Source organism: Aulostomus chinensis, chromosome 8, assembly GCF_037954235.1.
Source record: "Aulostomus chinensis isolate RoL2024-O1b breed Wild chromosome 8, RoL_Achi_v1.0, whole genome shotgun sequence".
In the NCBI taxonomy this organism is placed as follows: Eukaryota; Metazoa; Chordata; class Actinopteri; order Syngnathiformes; family Aulostomidae; genus Aulostomus; species Aulostomus chinensis.
In genome coordinates this window covers 9314249-9325631 of record NC_141327.1, presented here as the reverse complement: position 1 = coordinate 9325631, position 11383 = coordinate 9314249, and the positions used below count along the sequence as shown (strand labels likewise).

General features: G+C 41.4%; 1 pseudogene; it reads left to right on the top strand.

The window, feature by feature from the left end:
* Window positions 1-5212: 5212 nt before the first annotated feature.
* Window positions 5213-11383, top strand: part of LOC147257017 (uncharacterized) — a 221177-nt pseudogene continuing 215006 nt past the window's right edge.

The following is an 11383-nucleotide window of genomic DNA, read 5'->3' as shown; positions in this document are numbered from 1 at the left end:
AAATCATCTCCTTTCAACATTCAAAACAACCACACCAACAGTTTATACATGCTTAAATGAGACTTTGAAAACTAGCTGGTTTGTGGCTGTCTGAGTGCTCAAGCCTAACTGATTTTCATCGTTGACGCCATGCCTGGCAAAGCTTGGAGCAAAGCCACCATTGTTTACTTTCTCCTCACAGAGCCTAGCACCTGTCAGAGATGGAGCTGTACACAACAGCTGCAAGCCATTTTCATCCAGCATCAATGAAGGTACCTCCCACTGAAACAGAAACCATTAAAATAATCAGCTCTGATGAGGGCAAGGGACAGAGCTAGATGAGAAGGTAGATGAGAAGGTAGAGACCATAGACAACGCAAACAAGGACTGTAGAGTTACAGTGCTTATTTGCGTATGCCCTCCCCCCAACCCCCCAGCACAACAAGAGGCTGCCATTATGAAGCTTTGGGCCCACAGTAGCTTTGTCTGTTCTTTATGCTGCCATCCCACTTGTCACCAGCTTGTCCCTCATCTCTTCTTCTGGTCATATACATAAGCAATTAAGTCCATTTATCAGTGCTGTGATGCCCTCCAATATCTTTTGTTCTTGTATTGTTATTTTGCTTTTTTTTCTTATTCCGTAGCTTTTCACCTCTTTCTTGTGGGATTGTTTTCAGGTGAGGAGGTTAAGGCTAGTGGATGGAACAGAGAGGGAGAAAAAAGTGATGAGGGAGGATACATTTGCAGCTTAATGACTAACCCCATGTGTTTCCAAGTCTTTGTATTTACATATTTCTTATAGAAGAGAGGGTGGTAGAAGGGAATGATAGGCCAGAAAGACAGGCATACGGTTCTTGTTTGAATAGATAAATACAGACTCATAATGCATATGAGTCTTGCCACATCTATATATAAATAATGTTTCCTGTGATTAACAGAGGGAATTACATCCTCATAATCATCTTAGAATATGACTCCACAGGCAATTATGAGACTTTTTACTTTAAATTAGATATTTATGTAAATACTTAAAAGCAAGAAAATAGCCCTCCTTTCCTTTAACACAAATAATCACAAGTAAGAACAGCTTTATTTCATTTGAGGTATGAAATTTAAAATTTTCATCATCTGAAGTAGAAGTCATTTTTTTGTGATTGGTTTGATTGAAGCTTTGTAAAAAAAAAAAAAAGTACCTCTGCTTTTACATTCCTCATTCTTTCTTCTGGTTAGCTCTCTGTTGTATACTCCTCTGCTGTGCCTTGGGCATCCCAACTGCTGGCATTGGTCTCATCATCATGAAGCCTTCACTAGAACCAGAACCAACCTGTCTATGAAGAGCGCCAACTCAACCCACATACATCAGCGATTGTCCAGTTGCCTTGTAGGGGTGAAAGTGAGTGTGTGTGTGTGTGTGTGTGTGTGTGTGTGTGTGTGTGTGTGTGTGTGTGTGTGTGTGTGTGTGTGTGTGTGTGTGTGTGTGTGTGTGTGTGTGTGCATGTGTGTTGGGGGGCATTCCATTCTCCTTTGCACACCTTTGGCTTTGACTTTTAATCTGCTCAGGACCGGGCTTTACATACAATGTGGAAAGTATTATCATCTTCAGTCCTTTTAATTGCATCCCAGTCCTTTTAATTGCATCCATATTGTTTGTGTCTTAACATATTGTAAGAACTCCACCCTTAGCATGATAAAATATCATCAATTTGTAAATCCAGGTTTTATTTTGCTCTGCAGTAGCAGTTAAAATAATAAAATATAAATTGCAAAGATGCAGATTACATAGCAGTCCACTTTTTTTAAACACTTGAAGGGATGAACCTAGCATAATTTTTGTCAGTAGCTGGTCCCTAAATACACCAAAAGGTAGTTGGCATTGTACTGTCCCCCATGCGGTGTAATAATTTCAACTAGACAGTGAGTAAATGAAGAATGTCTGAATTATTGTTTGCAGATTTATTTCATTCTTCACATTGTACTGAATCCTTACAAATGAAATATTAAAAGAGTGAGAGAAAGCAAAACTAGGGAAAAAAGGAAATACCCAACTGGTAATTCTAAAATATCCATCCATCCATTTTCTACCCCTTGTCCTGTAAAGGGTCATGGGAGGCTGGAGCCTATCTCAGCTGCCTGTCTTTACTGAGTGGCAGGGTACACCTTGGAGGGGTCGCCAGTCCATTGCAGGGCCAACACATATAGACACATATACAACCGTTCACACTCACATTCATACCTACGGTCAATTTAGAGAATCCAATCAGCCTAGTCCCCAAATTGCATGTCTTTGGATGGTGGGAGGAAGCTGGAGTACCCGGAGAGAACCCGCGCAGGCACGGAGAGAACATGCAAACTCCACACAGAAAGATCCCGTGCCCGAGCCGGGACTCGAACCTGGAACCTTCTTGCTGTGAGGCCACAGTGCTATCCACTGCACCACCGTGCAGCCCTATATTATATTATATTATATTATATTATATTATGTTATGTTATGTTATGTTATGTTATGTTATGTTATGTTATGTTATGTTATGTTATGTTATGTTATGTTATGTTATATTATATAAGATATAATGCATACAAGCAATGCCTCTGCTGGAATGAACTGTGTCTGCATTGTCCACTTTCCAGTTGAAGCTCAGAATACAGACTTTCAAATAAAGAGTCTGCATGAAACTTCAAAAGAAGAGCCTGCTAGAAAACTGAAACACTGTTAAATGCATTAAAAAAAAACTAAAGTTAAATGACTGAAGGGTAGAAAACTCCCCATCTGTCCTTTTCGGTCACTATTAATTATTAAATCTACAAGCTACAATTTCATTTGGCAGATGCTTTTGTCCAAAGTGATGTACAACACAAGCAAGAATTTGGACAGGATGGAAAGCCTCAATAAGTATGACGAAGTTCTTCATGTTTGATTGGTCGCAGGTGCTGCCATCTAGTGTCAGAAGAAGTGCCATTTGTTTTCTTAATATAATTTCACCACAACTGATCACAACCAGTAATCCAACATCAACAATATCTTTCATCATTCAACACATTGAATATTCAACATTATCAGTGCTAAGTATTCACTAAGCGTTGGATCTTAAACCTTCTGACTCATTCTACCCTTCGGTGTTCCCTGAACAGTTGAGTCTTCAAACATCTCTTAAAAGTAGAAGAGGACTCTGTGGATCATATTGAGTCAGGTAGTTCATACCACAATTTGGGAACAACAGAGAGCAGGGAGCACCAGCCATCTTTCACAGGCAGAACGTAGTGGGTAAGAGGGCAAGTAGACCTAGATGAGGGATTCCAGGTACAGTAGGCAGGAGCTGTTCTTGTCACTGTTTTGTAAGCCAGAAGAATAGCTTTGCTTCGAGCTGCTACTGGAAGCCAGTGAAGAGACACTGAGCATGACATCTGCAGTTTTGGGCAAGTTAAAGACCAGATGTGCTGGTGCATTCTGGATCATCTGCAGAGGTTTACATGAACATGGAGGGAGGCCTGCTAGGGGAGAGTTCCAGTAGTCGATGCATGAAATCACAAGGGCCTGTACCAGAAACTGTGTGGCTCATTGTGTTAGGTAGGGTATGATTCTCCTGATATTAATAAAGAGGGCATATCAACAAGACTGAGCAAGCAAGGCCACACGTACCTATAATGTCAGCTGGTCATCAATCATGAAACCAAGATTTCTGGCAGAGTTTGTGGGTACGAGTTGATTAGAATCAAGCAGAACACTGATTTGGGGTTGAATGGAGGAACACACTGGAAGACCATAAGCTCAGTTTTGGACAGATTTAGTAGAAGGTGGTGTTCCTTCATCCATGTGCAGATATCAGCCAAACACGTTGATATCCGAGCTAAGACAGTTGTGTCTTCAAGTGGAAAAGACAGGAAAAGCTGAGTGTCATCAGCATAGCGGTGGTAGGAGAAACCATGTGTGCAGATCACAACACAGAGTGAGATGGTGTATAAGGAGAAGAGGAGGGCACCAAGCACTGACCCCTGGGGTACCCCTGTCAATAAGTCATGTGATTCAGACACTTCTCCCCACCATGACACTCAGATGGATCTACTTGTGAGGTAGGACTTGAACCACAACAGGACAGATCCTGAGATGTTGAGTTTGGAGAGTGTGGAGAGGAGAATTTGATGTTTCACAGTGTCAAAGGCAACAGACAGGTCCAGCAGCAGGAGGACAGAGGATTGACCAGCAGCTCTAGCCAGGCTTACTGTTTCTGTGACTGACAGGAGTGCAGTTTCAATGGAGTGGTCACACCTAAAGCCAGATTAATAGGAGTCAATCAAGTTGTTCTTCTGCAGATGCTCAGAAACTTGGTTGAAGACTGCATTCTCAAGTATTTTGGACAGGAATGGCAGACCGGTGAGGTCGGCCTGTAATTTTCAACCTGGGCTGTGTTGAGATTGGGCTTCCTGAGGAACGAGGTGACCTGAGCTTGCTGAAAAGCAGTGGGGAAAACACCAGTTATCAAGGAGGAACTGACAATGTGTGTGACTGCAGGTGTGATTGTGGGCAAAATGGTCTGCAGGTTGTTGGTAGGTATTGGATCGAGAGGACAGGTTGTAGATTTTGAGTTCAGGAGAAGTCTGGAGACCTCATCCTCACTCAGAGGAGTCAAAAAGCAGAGTGAGGCAGCAGTAGCTGGTTGAAACAGACTGAGCTGGTCAGAATCAGAGAATTGGTTGCTGATGATGGCTTCCTTCTCAATGAAGAAGGAGACAAACATGACCAGAGTCAGTTTGGTAGAGGGCCAAGAGGAGAGAGTAAGGAGTTAGACGCCATAAACAGTTTTCTTATGTCAAAAGCAGCACAGATCTTGTTCTAAATGTTTCTGAAACTTAAACATCAGTTTTTAGGCAGAGGAACGACTTCTGACTGCCCCCGCCAGCGCGCGCGCACACACACACACACACACACACACACACACACACACACACACACACACACACACAAGGGCAACATCTAGTAAGGGGCAAGACCCCTAATGCTTTGCAGGCCTAGCTCAGACAGGTAGGTTTTTTATACTCCATGTACAAGAAGAAACAATACCTTCCATTTTATTGGTGGTATGGATGCATAGGCCTCAGTCAGATCATCTCATAAAGTGGTTCCGGATATCGAAGCGGGGCAACAATCAGTCACCTGCTCTACAAGTTGTATGCCAGGAATGAGCGAGAAATTGACTCACTGATCCACACCACCAGGATCAACAGCAACAGCACTTGGATGTCATTCAGATTGGACAAATGTGGCCGGATGGTATCAAGGAGAGGCAAGATGATCAGACCTGAAGGGGTCGCCCTACCAGAAGGAAATATAGATGAGATCCAGGGCAACTACAAGTATGCTGGGATTTCACAAGCTAATGGAAACCATGAGGAGGCAGCAAGGAAGTCAGCCACTACCAAATACCTCCAGAGAATAAGGCAAGTACTGAGCAGTCAGCTGAATGGTAAGAACAAGATCTGTTAACATGTATGCACTGCCGGTCATCAGATACACCGCTGGGATCATCAGGTGGCCAAAGGAACAGAAAGAAGCAACAGACATCAGGACCAGAAAGCTTCTTCCCATGCACAGGATGCACGGACCATGCAAGATAGAATGTTCCTGAGACAGTCCAAAGCAGCAGGTCTCAGATGCTAGCCGCAAAATCGTACATGCAGAGGCACAACAAAGTGGTGGGGATAGTGTACAGAAACATCTGTACCCAATATGGTTGAGAAGTACCCAAATCCCAATGGGAAATACCACCAAAAGTGGTTGAGAACAGCAGGGCTAAGGTTTTGTGGGACTTCACTTTCCAGACTGACAAACAGCTACTGGCAAACCAACAGGACATTGTAGTGATGGACAAACAGCAGAAGAGGACAGTGGTGATAGATGTGGCAAGACCAGCTAATGCCAATATCAGGAAGAAAAAAACACAAGAAGGTTGAGAAGTATCAGGGGTTAAAATGAACAGCTTGAATGGATGTGGAAGGTCAAGGCTGACATGGTCCCTGTGGAAGTAGGAGTGCTTGGGGCAGTGACCCCCAAACTGGGAGAATGGCTCCAGCAGACTCCAGGAACAACACCTGAAACCTCAGTCCATAAGAGCGCAGTCCTAGGAACAACTAAGATACTGCATAGAGCCCTCAAGCTCCCAGGCCCCTGGTAGAAGACCTGAGCTAGAGGATGACACAGAACCACCAAACAAAGGGTAAGAGGGAGACTTTTATATATAAATATAAATATATATAAATATATATATAAATATACATATATATATATATATATATATATATATATATATATATGTATATATAAAGTCTCCCTTTTACCCTTTGTTTGGTGGTTCTGTGTCATCCTCTATTATTATTCCTTGAAGCTCTGGCTGAGGAAGTAGTTACTTCCATCCAAATCCAAAACTGCTTGCTTTCATTTATATTATATCGCTAAAATCAGACACATCTAATCTAAAAAAATGTGTCCACGCTTTTGTCACTCCAGGATTCAGAGATCCTCTCTATGTGTAAGAGTAGACTTAATATTTTCCTTTTTTTCATAAAGTTTATATCTAGGGCTGGCCTTGGCTAGCCCTTAAATATGCTGCTATAGACCTTGAATGCCAGGGCATCTCCCATGACACACTGGGCTTCTCTCTTCTCCTCTCTGTCCTCCTTCAGTCATTCCTGTTTCTAACTTGACTTCTTCTCTGCAGCCTTTGTGCTTCCCAACTTCCCAGATCCCTGACTAATGCTGCTGATGATGGAGGAGGCTGCAGACCCATGGAGGCTCAAGCTGCCACCCTAAGTATAAATACAAGTAGTATTCATATTAATATTCTAAATACTGTACTAGCATTAACACCAGCATTGTGCTGTGGCCTTGTATTTGCTGGCACATAATTGCTCACTATGCCAAAATTGATTGCTTGACTAACCTGTAAATGTTATTACTGGAAGCTAGTTGATGCTATATGTGCAGTGTATGTGACTGGTCATGTGACATTCATTCTCAGTTGTACTATTTGGGATGGAGATAACTTCTGAAAAGGGTTTTTAAATGTAGATTCATTTATTTATTTTTTTGTCAGTCATTACTTTCATTACCGAGCTCTAGATTATTGCCGGTTTTGACAACACCAAACTTTGGCAATGAGACTTAAAGAGCATTAACACAGTCATTACTGCAAATGTTCTGTAAAAAAATGTTTGCCTGCATGACATTTGATTTCTGTTGTTTGAGGGACTTCAATCAGGGTGAAATTAAAACAATAGAACTTTAAAGGCATGCCAGAACTTGGTGAAAGATCAAAGAGACATGTTCAGTCCAAACAGTTCAACACTAAATGAGTCCAGACATCTTTTAGTAAGTATAGCCTGTGGTTTGTCAAAATGGGACACTGAAAAGGAAAACAGATTATTTATTCATGTGTTGATTTAATGGTTGTTTTTGTCCTTCTTGTCACTCTTCCATTTCAAATGTCAAAGGACCTCATTTGGATGGAGCCAAAATACACCAAGAAGTTGTCAGTTCCTGCTCTCACAGATGGATTCAGTAGTTTTGGAATATCTTTGTGCGTATCTTTAGCTGCAAATTCTTCTTAATCTGTTCATGAATATGAACTGTGTTATGAAGGAAATAGAATCGTAATTCTTGATACTGTCATCCACCTGGGAGTGATGGAAGGATAAAATTGCTGTGAGAAGAGGCGGCAGGTCATTCACGATGGCGGATGTATCTGAACATTGCTTTATTTTCCTCAGTGTTGCCTGATGTAAACAAATGCAGGGCTTATGCAAGCTTTTGATCTCATGAGCTGTGAAATTTTCTTAGTGAAAACAGAAAAATTTGACTTCACTGCAGGAAGGGTGAAAGGCTGCAGCAGGAAAAGGCTTATGGGAAAAGATATTTAGTCTAGGATGAAAAGTTTTAAGCTATTAAATTTACTTTCCCTTCTGACTTCATTTGATACAGCTTAAAAAAAATTAACCCTCAGGAAGTCCTGAGAATTGTTTTTGGTTGTATGATTGTTTCCTCATCGAAGTTACAGAGTTGTAATCAAGCTCATTGTAGTTTCTAGTCCTCATGACAAAAAGACCATTCTGGGGGAACATGACAAGGCATCAATAACTATATGATTAGTTCATTTTCATAATAGATAGCACACATGATGATAGATATGGAAATATTTGTTCAGCCACTGATTCTTTTCTTATTAGGATTCCAGTGAGCAGGCTTATTCTCATTAGATAGCCACATTCCCTGCCGTATTTTTGTTGACATTGCAGTAGCAGCTCTAAGGGATGGGGGCAGCATAGGGTGGCCAGCTGATAAAAGATTGTGCAGGTGCTATTGAGAGACAGAAAAGAAGAAATCAGCACCCCCCCCCCCACCCCCACCCCGTAGCTCCCTGTTAGGGTGTGTGTAGGATGTGTGGTAGAGAGGTTGGCGAACTCTTCTCCTTCCCCCCTGGAAAGCTTTTGCCCAACAGCTATCCATTTGAACTTCAATAGGAGGCAGCCTTCTTGTAAGGACTTGAAACAGGCATCTTTGGGAAGCTCTTAGAAGTGCCCGGGCATGCTTTCTTTGCCTGATGTGATGTGAAGCTCACTTTTGTTTGATGATTCCATACATAGATACAATCTAGTTTCCTTTGCTGGAAAAGAGTAAAACAAGGCAGAGAGGGGAATGGAAGATGGAGAAGGGACAAGCTTGACATTATTCAGTAGCCCCAGCACATCTAGACCAGTATGCTTTTGAGAGGAAGGGAAAGACAATTATAGTTCCCATTTCTTTATCACAATACTCTTTACATAACATGTATGTTTAAAAAAAAATTATTTGGGGTCACAGTAAATATTCCTCCTCGATATACCTGAATTTTAATATAAATAATGCAGGATGGCTCAAAAACTTCAATGGAAACAGATATTTCTTCTACTCAAAGTTGATATTTATTATAGTAATGTTTGGTGTTTGTGTCTGTCATGATCCTTGTCTTGAGTTCCTGTTTTATTTTGTAGTTAGTATCCTGTCTTCCTGTGTGCTCCCTTCTGTGATTCTCATTCTCATGTGTCTCACCTGTGATGATAATGATTGTGTCTTGTTTCCCTCTGTATTAAACCTCTGTGTTTCGCATTGTGTCATGTCTCCTTATTGGTTCTGTTTCTGTTTTTGTCGCTGGTCCTGTTTTTGTCGCTGTTCCTTCTTGTCGTGTTCCTCGGTTCAGTTTTCAGTCGTGTTTTATACTTGGTTTTGTTTGTATTTTTTTCCAACCAGGACTTAAGCCTGTTCACCCCTTCTATTGCTACTGTGATTTTTTCCTTCTGTTGACCTTTGAAGCCCCTATGTTTTTACTTAGCCTTTTTTTAATATTAAATACTTTTGTGTGAACTCCGATTACCTGCAGTCTGTGCTTGCGTCCTGTCTCCCCCACTAACCCAGACAGTCTCCAAAATGTCATTATTGCAAACACATCCATCCATCCATCCATCCATTGTCTTCTGCTTATTCCTATTAAGGGTCGCGGGGGGGCTGGAGCCTATCCCAGCAGCTACGGGCGAGAGGTGGGGTTCACCCTGGACAGGTCGCCAGTCCATTGCAGGGCCAACATATGGAGACAAACAACCATTCACACTCACAGGCATACCTCCAGTCAATTTAGAGAATCCAGTCAGCCTCGTCCCCTTTTGCATGTCTTTGGATGGTGGGAGGAAGCCGGAGTACCTGGAGAGAACCCACGCAGGCACAGGGAGAACATGCAAACTCCACACAGAAAGATCCCGTGCTGGAGCCGGGACTCGTGGTTGCTTGCTGTGAGACCACAGTGCTAACCACTGCACCACCGTGCAGCCTGCAAACACATGATTTTGATATATACTTTCTCTCTATGGCCTCTCTAGGGTCCAGAGACCCCAAAAAATACATATTGATATTGTAAACTGAAACGGGTTTTACCTTGTACTTCAAGTATCAATTCATAATAGAATGTGTATTACGCAGAGACACAGCAGGTAAACAATATAATCAAACAGTTTCTACGATCTGTGAGTCTTCATTTGCTCTAAATTAACTATAAGCAGAGTTGTAAACCTGGAGTACAGATTGACAAATGGTCTGTTTTGTCTGGCTTTCAGATATTGTATAATTTTATGACATTGCTCCACCTGTAGCAGATCTTAATGACCATTTTTACATAGTATGCAGTAATTTGACTACCAACTTTATTCTAAATAGAGCAATATTAGGTCCTATTCCTTAAGACCAGGACGGACCCCCACCCACATGACATTACTTTGCTCTATGTCAGTTTCATTTCAGAATATGACCTGAAAATGTTATGTCTCTGACTGTGGTATGTTGAATGTGTCTTGCTAAAGATGCAGAAAACTGCTTAGTTTTTTATTATTTTTTATTATAATTATTATTACTTCTTTTGTTAAACCATTTAAGATGCAAGAAGAAACAGAGATCTTCCCCCCACCCCAAAATGTTTCCAACAAGTAAAAAAAAATACATGAATGTAATGTGACAAAAAAATCCTTGTGACATAAAAACACACAAAAAAAAACAACACACCAGTACCAACAAAATAACTACAAAGAACAAGGACAAAAACAGATTGTAATAAACTATGCAAATTTCATGATAGATATCTGGTAGTACTACCAATACCATTCCTGCCTAGGGTGATAACATATAATATTATGTTGGAAAATAAGATCTTAATAGTGTATTTCTGATGTTTGCACTTTCAAGGAAAATTAAGAGACAGTTACAAAGGGTTTCGAGAGTTTCTACCAAATGTTAAAAAGACAAACTCCTCGCTCCAAACTCCAAAGCCTCATCTAAAGCCTATCTCTCTCTCGCTGTCTCCACACACACACACACACACACACACACACACACACACACACACACACACACACACACCGTGACACGCACGCAAAGACTCTTGAGTACTGACACATTCCGCATTTTTCTTCTGCTGTTAAGTGTCATGACCCAGGATCTTTTAAAAAATCCGAAATTCTTTTCTGCCTCAAATTATATGCTGCTCACTCAAATTCTAGTGCTGCATTAGCCTAGTTGTTGACATCCAGTCACAGTAGAAAGCTGCATCATGCTGTGTTTGTGGTACATGATGATGTGAATCAAATAAATCATTATGACGTTTAACAGTAAAATATGTTGGTAGAATTCTGTAAATTAAATAATATTAATAGTTATAGTGTAAATTAGGTGGCACGGTGGTGCAGTGTTTAGCACTGTCGCCTCACAGCAAGAAGGTTCTGGGTTTGAGTCCTGGCTTGGGCATGGGATCTTTCTGTGTGGAGTTTGCATGTTCTCCCTGTGCCTGCATGGGCTCTATCCAGGTACTCCGGCTATGATGGACTGGCGACCCGTCCA